Genomic DNA, 9,851 nt, shown 5'->3' with positions numbered 1-9,851 from the left:
TATCTATCTATCTATCTATCTATCTATCTATCCATCTATCTATCTGAATTATCAGGTCGGTTTGGGTTTAGCCTGTAAACTAAAAAAAATCAGTTCAGGGCTCCAAGCTGGGCAGAGTCTTTGTATTCAGAAAAGTAAATGACACTAAGAATAATATGATAGTTGGTTATTTTGTCATGTTGGATTGCGATCATTAATTTACCCCTGACCATTACCGATGCCGGGAACACATGGTATATAGGAAGAGCGGTATATGACAAATTACATAATAATCCATAATGCTCATATTGAGAAGTAAAAACATGCAAAAGGTCATTTGGAAGCTGATGAACTTAATGCAGGGCTCTTTCTAGAAAACAGAATTTCTCATTCCTCGGACAGACCCGACCACATTGGAATAATGATTTAACCTGTTAATGAGATTTCACTAAGACAAGCAGCTCATAATTTATTGAGGTCATACATTGACTGAATGGGGCAAATTTGCATTTGACCTCTCAGCTATAGAATGGGGTTATAGGAAGCCCTGTCTTGAAAACGATGATTAATGGAAATGGCAGGGATGCTGTTGTTATCTGTTTTATGACAAATGAGTTTGGGGAGCTATGATCTGAAAATATACAATAGTAAGAGACAAGTATTTACATACAGGAATGCAGCATACATGTGGCCTTTTTTATTGTTTGTACATAAATCCAGCTAAAAAAGCAAAAAGAGTCTTCTTATTCCATTTATATAAAAGTGTATCAAACCCAGGAATACAAAGTAATATATTCAGCTTATCAGACTTTAGATGAGGTGTATGCATTTTTTTAGGACTTTTTTCTGGGTGACAACACCTACTCATCCACTCCATGCATGGAGGACCTGTGTGGCATCCTAGGCTGTTCATTGTTAATTTTGTCTGCAGAACACCCCACTTTACTTATCTTCTATAACATAAAGGAGTTGTTCTGCTAATAATTTTGCTTTAGATCTCAGTGCAGTAAAAGCAGAAAGTGCAGGCATTTACTTGCTTATTGGATTTCTGGCAGAATAAACAGTTATTTTCTGTACTTATGAAAATGATAAACAAGAAGATTTTGTTGTATATTTTAACAGATGAAAACTGAGCAAATTATAGAGGTGTGTTGTCAGGGTTTACATACTTTTGGCAAACCCTCAGCACATTAGCCCACATTGTGTCTTCTGCCATGCATACCAGTGTGATACCATGCAGTATTGTGGTGTGCTGCAACACAAATGCATTGCATTACAAACGTGTGATTAGACACTGAAGGAAGGTTTCCCTGCATTGCAGCAAAATTCAGCAGCGTTCCCATATACAATGGGTGATACATGGCTTACACAGTACATCCAGTTGTTGGTAAGTGTTCGTTCCCATATACAGAGGGTGATACATAGCCTAGATTATGCATCTGGCTGGTAGTAAGCATGTGTTCCCATTTACTGTATGTAGAGGGTGATGCATACCCTACTGAGTACATATGGATGTTGGGAACCATGTCTTCCCAAAAACAAAGAATGATACCCAGCATATACAGTACACTTTAACATTGATAGCTGTGCGTTCCCAAATACAAAGTGAGATGAATAGCCTACACAGTACATCCGGATAGTGGAAAGCATACTTTCTGATATATATAGATAGCGATGACCATCATATGCAGTTGTACATCTTGATATTGGCAGTTGTGCATTCTGATATACAAAGGGTAATACATAGCCTACACTGTTCATACAGATGTTGGTAAATATGTCTTTCCATATACAGTGGGTGATAATACCTAGTCATACGCAATACATATGGATGTTGGTAAGTATGCATTCTCATATACAGGGCAGTGCATCACCTACATAGTTCATATGATATGGTCATTGGTGTAATCCAAATACAAAGGAAAAAAATACAAAGGAAGAAAAGGCAATTCAACCACTTTTTGGCACTTCTAGCCACCAGCAATACCACATTCCTGAATTTATGGCTCCACTGAGCCTTAGGCTATGTACACACGTGCAATCATTGTAGTTGAAAAGGATCTTTCACGATCCTTTCCAACGACTAACAACTGCACGATGCATGAACGAGTGTTGTACATGCAGCACCGTTCTGCTCTATGGAAAGGGGAGAAGGAAGAACGACGGAGTGGCACCCCTCTCTGCTCTCTTCCCCCTCACTTCCATTAGGATCATTCGTCGTCCATCATCCATGGATCTGCAAGGACGGTCGTTTGGACGATGGACGACGAACGCAGTACACACGCAAGATTCTAGTCGATATCGGAAGAGAACAATTGCACGTGTGTACCTAGCCTTGGAGAAAGGAGAAAAATACTCACATAACTCTCATCTCATACTTATTGACTGCTTAAAATGCAAAAGCCCAGATCAATATTAGTATTGCCTGCTTTGACGAGATTGGACAGTCGCAGCAGAACTGGTATAGATTGTGTAAATGCTAAGAAATTCAATATACATTTGTTGTAAGGAGCAATTAGTTGTTTGGTGGAACTCACAAATCTATACTGATCTATACTTGTGTAAAAAATTATTACTGCATTTATAAATGATCACAGTATGGATTTGCTGAATGTCAGCTGTTGTATTTGGGAGATGTGGACATACATTTTTCATATATTTTGGCAAGAAGGATCAATATTTCTTCGCTGGGATGAGAAGTCTTGTACTTGAATTGACGTTCAAAGTGTTTAGATTTGCACGTAGGGTGATTTATTTAAATATTTTTCAAACTTTCATTGATTTAAAACTTTTCTAAAATATACAGTTTGTGTTAACCTAGAAAAATGTGTGTTCTGATTGTTTGTAATTAAGATGAAACTGTGTTTGAATACCCAATCATGTGCTAAAAATATTACCGGTAATTTTTTAAAATCTCTTGCATATGATTGATTAAGAAGGCATGGCAGCTATTTTTTGGTATATTCAGTCAGACATGGTATATCGGGATATGTCGTGTTTGGAAATAGTTTATCAACTATTGACCAGCATTTCAATCAATTTCGGAATGGCAGAATTGTGTGTGAGCAGTATTTTGAGATTTTTAACTAATCGATTATCGAGTATAAAACAAACAGATCGACCAACTAAGTACAAAATTGGCAGCAGATCTGTGTTTGTATAAAGCCTGACACACTTACCTTTGCTAGGTAAACAGCCTTTATTCCCGGTTCACATCTGTGCTGCCAATGTATACTTAGATTGTAAGCTCTTTTGGGAAGGGTCCTCTCCTCTCCTGTAACAATAGTGCACTGCAATGCACATATATCTAACAATACTGTGTGCATTTCCAATCTTGGTTTGGTTGGCACAGTAAAAACATTGCATTTTCTGTGTGGCTTTTACCTGCCGATCCTACTAAGGTCCTTGTTCAATCACTTTTATAGAGTGGCAACATTCTATGCCTGTCTCCTGTGTTGTCACCCAACCTCTTGCAAGCATCACCATCAGAAACTGCTAAATGCTGTGCAGCCGGTGTTGGTACCAAGCAGGAATCGGCTACAAATATCAGGAGATCCTTAGCACTGAGATGCAACAAAAATGAAAAAAGAGTTAACATAAAACGGCAATTGTTTTTGTATTTTAATAAACTAAACCTTGTTCAGTTAGGGTTTACATCTACATGTATACATTGCAAAGCTTTCCCAGGAAATATATTTGCAAAAAAATTCTATTATGAATTAAATATAAAATAAAGCAGCAACTTCAAACACATTTGTTTTAACTGCATTTCGCAGTTACCTTGGACTACTTTATCAGAAGAGCAATTGTTAAAGGGGAGTTAATTAGTAGAGGGTCTGAGCATAAGCAGCAACCCCAAGGCCGCATACACACGTGCAATATTAGTCGTTGGAAAGGATCTTTCACAATCCTTTCCAATGACTATTATTGCATGGTGCATGAACGAGCACTGTACACACAGCAAAGTTCTGTTATATGCAGAGGGTAGGGGGAGAGCGACGGCACCCTGCTGCACGCTCTCCCCCTTTCCTTGCATTAGGATCGTTAGTCGTTCATCGTCTGTGGATCCGCCAGGACAGTCGTTCGGATGATGGACAACTGGCGCTGTACACACACCAGATTCTCGCCCGATATTGGCCCTGAGCCGATTATCGGACGAGAACCATTGGACGTGTGTACGTAGCTTATGTCATCAAGTGTTTATCAGAGAAGACCGGCTAAACTACTATATTCTCTAAATAAAAATCCATGGGTCCTAACTACACCATGATCTATACTGGTAAATATTCTTCATAGGTGAAGGAACTGTTTGTCAGGATCACTACCTCTTGCTAGTCACTAGTCCAATGGAGCATGTAAAAAAATATTGTGTAATATTATATCATCAACTAGCTAAAAAAATAGAACACATTTTGTAATGTGTATTATATTTGGATAAAGATGTTATTGATACACAAAAATACTACAAATTCCCAAGTGAACGCAATTGTTCAAGACCTTCACAGTATTATTATAATATTGCTATAAAACGAATGGCCATTCTTTCCAGGTAGCTGCCAGCTATTCGAATGTTTCTCATTAACATTGTAAAACAGAGTAATTTACAACCTATACAATTTGACTAATTCATATGTGAATGGAGTTATTTTCTGCGTAATTAACATAGAGCACTAGGCTGCCAGGTCTAAACCATCTCACAGCAGTCTGGAATTCCTGGGACACTGGAAGCCGAGGGACGCGGTGGTGGCTGAGATGACCTTGGTTGGTTCCCACAATTCAGCCTTTATAAAATGGCATTTGTGCCGCCCTTACCGGGATGGTAACAATTTTATTGCGATTTGTACGTGCTAATTAATTGACCTCCCATTGTAGCCTGGAAGCCATTTATGACTAATGGGTCATTGTTCACGTTACCAGTCCCTGGACTGTTAAACTCCAGAAGATTAGTGCTATGACACTTACCCATATAAAGAGGATTTATTCAATTCAATTTGCATGGCAACTTCTTACTATATCAAAAATATATCAATATATTTTAAATGTATTTATGATGTAGTTAAAGGACTTTTTAAGGGTTTGGCTACACACAATGGATCTTTAAAAGGTATGTAAACCTTAACACTTTTTTGTATCTTTTGGTCTGTTAAATTTAACACATTTTTTATTATCTCTTTGACAAAATTGCATTTGGCTCACATCTTGTGAGTTGATAACTTCTTGTTTTCACTCCTAACTTTGTTTACATAACCAGCAAGTGATTAGTGGAGAAGCAAAGGAGAATGAATACTATAGGGCAGTGTTTTAGAACTTTTTAATATGGCAGAAATGTAAGGTCTTTAGGGAACCCCTTTTATAGTTACTATCCAAAGCACATTAGTGTGGTGGTCAATGGGAAGAATGCCTCTTACATTGCTATCCAATGATAAGAATATCACAGGTAGCCAAAGAGATCAATGGGGGTGAGCGGTAACTGACCTAAGAGATATAAATTGCTCATTGCCCAAGGAACCCCTAGCAGCTTCTGGAGGGACCCTGGTTGAGAAAACCGCTATAGAGTATCACGTGATTGGCAGCTTTGTTTTGGTTTGGGCTGCTAATATTAAATTCAAGATGGCAGGGCCAAGCAACAGCCTTGTGGCTTTTAGATGTCTCTACAAGAGAGGCATTTGCAGGTAAATATGGTCTGACAACAGGGTCTCTTTAAGTAAATAGGTGTGGGATGGAGACGAGTGGTGGTGGAAGGGGGGGGGGGATTGCTTTGCTTGGAAATGTGTTAAGGAAGTATATTGATATTTGCTTATGACAAAAAGTTAGATTAGTTCTCCCAAGCAGGAATATAGACAGCAATAAATACTTGGAGGTTCTAGAACATGTTTATTGTATTAAAACTTGAGTGGAGGTCCATATCCAGCAGCCGTGGTGGGTTTCAGGAACAGATAATGCCTGCATGTTGGTTTCTGTGCATACAAAGTTTTCATAAGAGAACATTCTACATGGTGTTCTTGGAGCTCTGCCAGTAACACGTCCTTCTTTCAGTGTATATAACACATTTTCAGCTTCCATCTCACATATATAGTCTTCTTTTATCTCTTTGTAAACTGGTGGAATACATCATCTGCAAGACCACCCATACTTCTGGATTTCAATCTCCCTCTCAGCTCAGAGAAAGGTTTATAATTATGTTGTACTTATATACAGGGGTCACAAAACGTGGTGTCTACAGTGAGATAAAAATGGAGGCAGATCAGTATGGCATGCTTTTCATTGTGTGTTGTGTTAGTAATAAGGCTAAATGTTAAGGTTAATGTCAGCCACAAGAATTTTAAAATGTATCTATCCCCAAGCAGTGTTCATTGTTAAATGTTTTTATTTTTACATCTATATTGGACAAAATTATGTTTAAAACTTTCAAGTTTTAACATCAGAAGATCACCAGATGCAGCCAATCAAGAACTTCACCGATGTTCTAAATTGATGGCTTGGCCTTCCAAGAAGAAGCTTTCTCTTCCATTCTGTATAGTGCTTGCACCAAGCCAACAGGGGCTCCTTACTCCCAGCTCTTTAACGGCTACATCATCAATAACAGGCTTCTTGTCATTCTGTATACATACTACATTCATCATCAAAATTGTTCATAGTTGCATATTTGTAGCCATAAAATATTACTTTTCTATTTTCAGTATGAGTTTTATTTGAGTAAAACTGACAGAAAATAATAGCGTGTTAGTAACTTGGAGAGCTTCAGCATTTATTCTTCATTGTACTGCCAGAGCTATCAAACTGACAAGTCAGTTTATTCATAGCAGCAAACAGAGGAATCTACCAGCAGCATGTGTTAAAGAAAAGAGACTTGAAAAAAGAAAATGCAGATAAAAAGTAATGCAGTACATTTTTTGTTATTTATGTGTGTAAGTCTGTGTAGCTTTACTAAATTATGAAATTGTAAATGTGACCAGAGCTTAGCTCGGCAGCTGATCTCTTGCAAGACTAGCTCATGGGATGGGAGCTCAACACAGCCTGAGTTTAGAAAACTAATGCAAAGAACAGGTTGAGACTCTTTGATACATCTGAATCTCTTCTCGACTCCTGCACCTCGCTGTTGCTGCTTTCAATGTATAAGGGTGCTTGGTCCTCCAATGGAGGAAGGCAGAGCATATCACATCTTAATATGGGGTCTTACGAGACCCCCTTCGTCCTGCACATGGATCTAACCAATGAGGTCTAATACTCTCATTCCAACAGATTGTATCACTGCAGGTTGTCTCTCTCCAGGTGGGCTAACATGATGATACCTTACCACCATAAGAGTTGGAATACATCCATGATCTGTTGGGGGCCTCATAACCATTAAGAGCAATGAAGTCCCATTAAGGGATGGGACTTGGTTTCCAATGTCCACCTATCCAATCTGTAGTCTTATTTGAAGTACCATGCCACTTTTTCCTACTGGAAGTGACATATAGATGCAGAACCAACATGTGCCAATTGAGTAGACCTATTCCTGTCTTTACCTGTTCTGGATGATACAGGCTTTTTTCGACTTCTTTTGAAAAGATTAATGTATAGTCGGGGCAAGAGATTTTTAATATACCGTGCATAATAATTTTTCTGTCTGAAGAAGTGGACATTGATCCCTGAAACGCTGTGTGACAACCCAGGAGCACAATTGGGATACAGGAACAGAACATTGTCACCTTTTACCGAGAAGTGCCTAAACAAGAGCCTACATGGCAAAATCACGAGGTATTGTTTTATTCCAGCTGCAAATTTATAAGTATTGCTTAGTTACATAGTTAGGTTAACAAAAAGACCAAAAAAGTCCATCAACTCTCCTGTCATTTCAGATGTGCAATGAAACCATAATGCATTGCACGTGAGTTGGAAATGACTATTGATGTTTCCAACTACTAGGGAAATGAACATACTACCAACCTGGTTCCATTTTCAAAATATTGAAAATACCTTTTGAAATGTCATGAACATGTTTCAATTTGTATACTTTGTTAGTTTGGTTACTGTCTGAATATTCATTCCTATAATACCCTTCTGTATTTTGTTTACTTGAAATGGTCAGATTAGTGAAGAGTATGCTCAGCTGTGTTTCTAGCTTGGTTCCATTGTTATTAAAGTGCCCTTTGATCTCAACTCTACGCTTGGCTACCAGCAGCTATGCAGCAAAGTTTAAATGTCAGTGGTCTGTCAGAGGCTCCTGACACTGAGCAAACATCTACAAGTCCTGCTGTGCTGCCAGCTAATACTGTCTGTACCCTGGTGCTTGGTAAGACAGCTTGGAAGGCGGCAGCAAGGACAGAATGATATATAATTCTAGGGAAGGCAAGCACAACTCTTCTGTCATTTCAGATGTGCAATGAAACCACAATGCATCACACAAGAGTTGGAAATGACTATTGATGTTTGCAGGCTGCAGCTAAATACACAGATGGATTACATGCATGGGGACTAGTTTACCTGCCAATAAATCTCTATTTCTTTGCTGTCACCTATTTATTGGGTGTATATAAGAAAACATGCCAACGCAGTGGCCATTGTATAAAGAAGATACATGCTAAAAGAAGGCTACATAAATAAATGTAATGATTATGTAATGCATTACCTACATTCATAATTTTTATATCAGCATACGTTTTTTCACATTCATTAATCGTTTGACTCTCCTGAAAACAAGGCTAGATATATCTGCAATAAGGTAAGCTTTACACATACCACAAGAGTCACGATATTGACTATTGATGTCTGCTATGCTTCCCAAGCAAAATATAACACAACATTTTTGTCAAGATATATACACATATAAAATATAACACAGGACACATAAAGCTACCAAAATTTAAATTTGGCATTTCACAGTGTAGCTGAAACGTGTACCCTGAAAAGCCCTCAACTTTAAAATTATGTATTCTTTTTCAAAATGAAATCATTTAGTTGTTATCAACCAATCTACTTTTTGTGCAGTCTTCCATTCCAGAGTTCCTGACTATTGGCCCTATGTTTTAGTACAGACTTGGGCAAATAAATTTTAAAAGAGCAAAAGTGAGTATGATAATCCCACAGTTTTTGTTATCAGAGACACCCCTACCTATTTAATTTGCAGCACGGATTAATAGGTTGGTGCTTTATAAAAAAAGTTTATTAATGAAAATATTAAAAGTTGCAAAAACTATGAAAACACTTTGTTGACCTAAATTATAAAATAGTTTTCAATGGTTTACATGGACAGTTGCTGTCACTGTCACAGGATGGTTGACTTTATACTTTAATACTAGCTAGCCCTAGTGGCAAGTGGTTACCAACCCGGGCTTGCCTTAGGGATAAGCATATATCTGCTGAATAAATGAGAAGGTTCCTTAACTTGTCAGTTCCATAGCACAGTCCCCCTCCTTGTACTTCATAGTCCTCTTCTCTTCTGAGAGTGCCTAAAAACTGTGCAGGCCCAATTCCTCCTCTCCCTCTTTACTTTCCTGTATCACCCAGCTTCTTTGGGCATTCACTGATGAAAGTGTATCGTCTTCAGCCTTCCAGCGCTGTAATAAATCAGACCCAAAGAGTCACCTGAGCGACGGCTGGGGTTGCTGACATCACAACCAAGATGGCAGCACCAAGTAACAGGCTCAGGGCTTTTGGATGTCCATGGGTATATTATGCTTGCAATAGGTTTATTGTACATATCATTTCATGGCAAAATTATAAAAATAAATAGTCAAGCAACATTGTCTCCTAAAAATATTTTAGAGGCAATTGGATATCTGGTGACCTTGTACAGGACAAGTTTTAGAAATTGTGTTTTGTTGACATCAGTGGATCTGGGTAGCAATGACTGTGAAGTTTAGCTTCTCCTGTATGCATAGCAGTCC

This window comes from Pyxicephalus adspersus, chromosome 12 (assembly GCF_032062135.1).
Source record: "Pyxicephalus adspersus chromosome 12, UCB_Pads_2.0, whole genome shotgun sequence".
NCBI classification, from domain to species: Eukaryota; Metazoa; Chordata; class Amphibia; order Anura; family Pyxicephalidae; genus Pyxicephalus; species Pyxicephalus adspersus.
The sequence above is the reverse complement of the archived record's forward strand: the minus strand, read 5'-3'. Positions refer to the sequence as shown.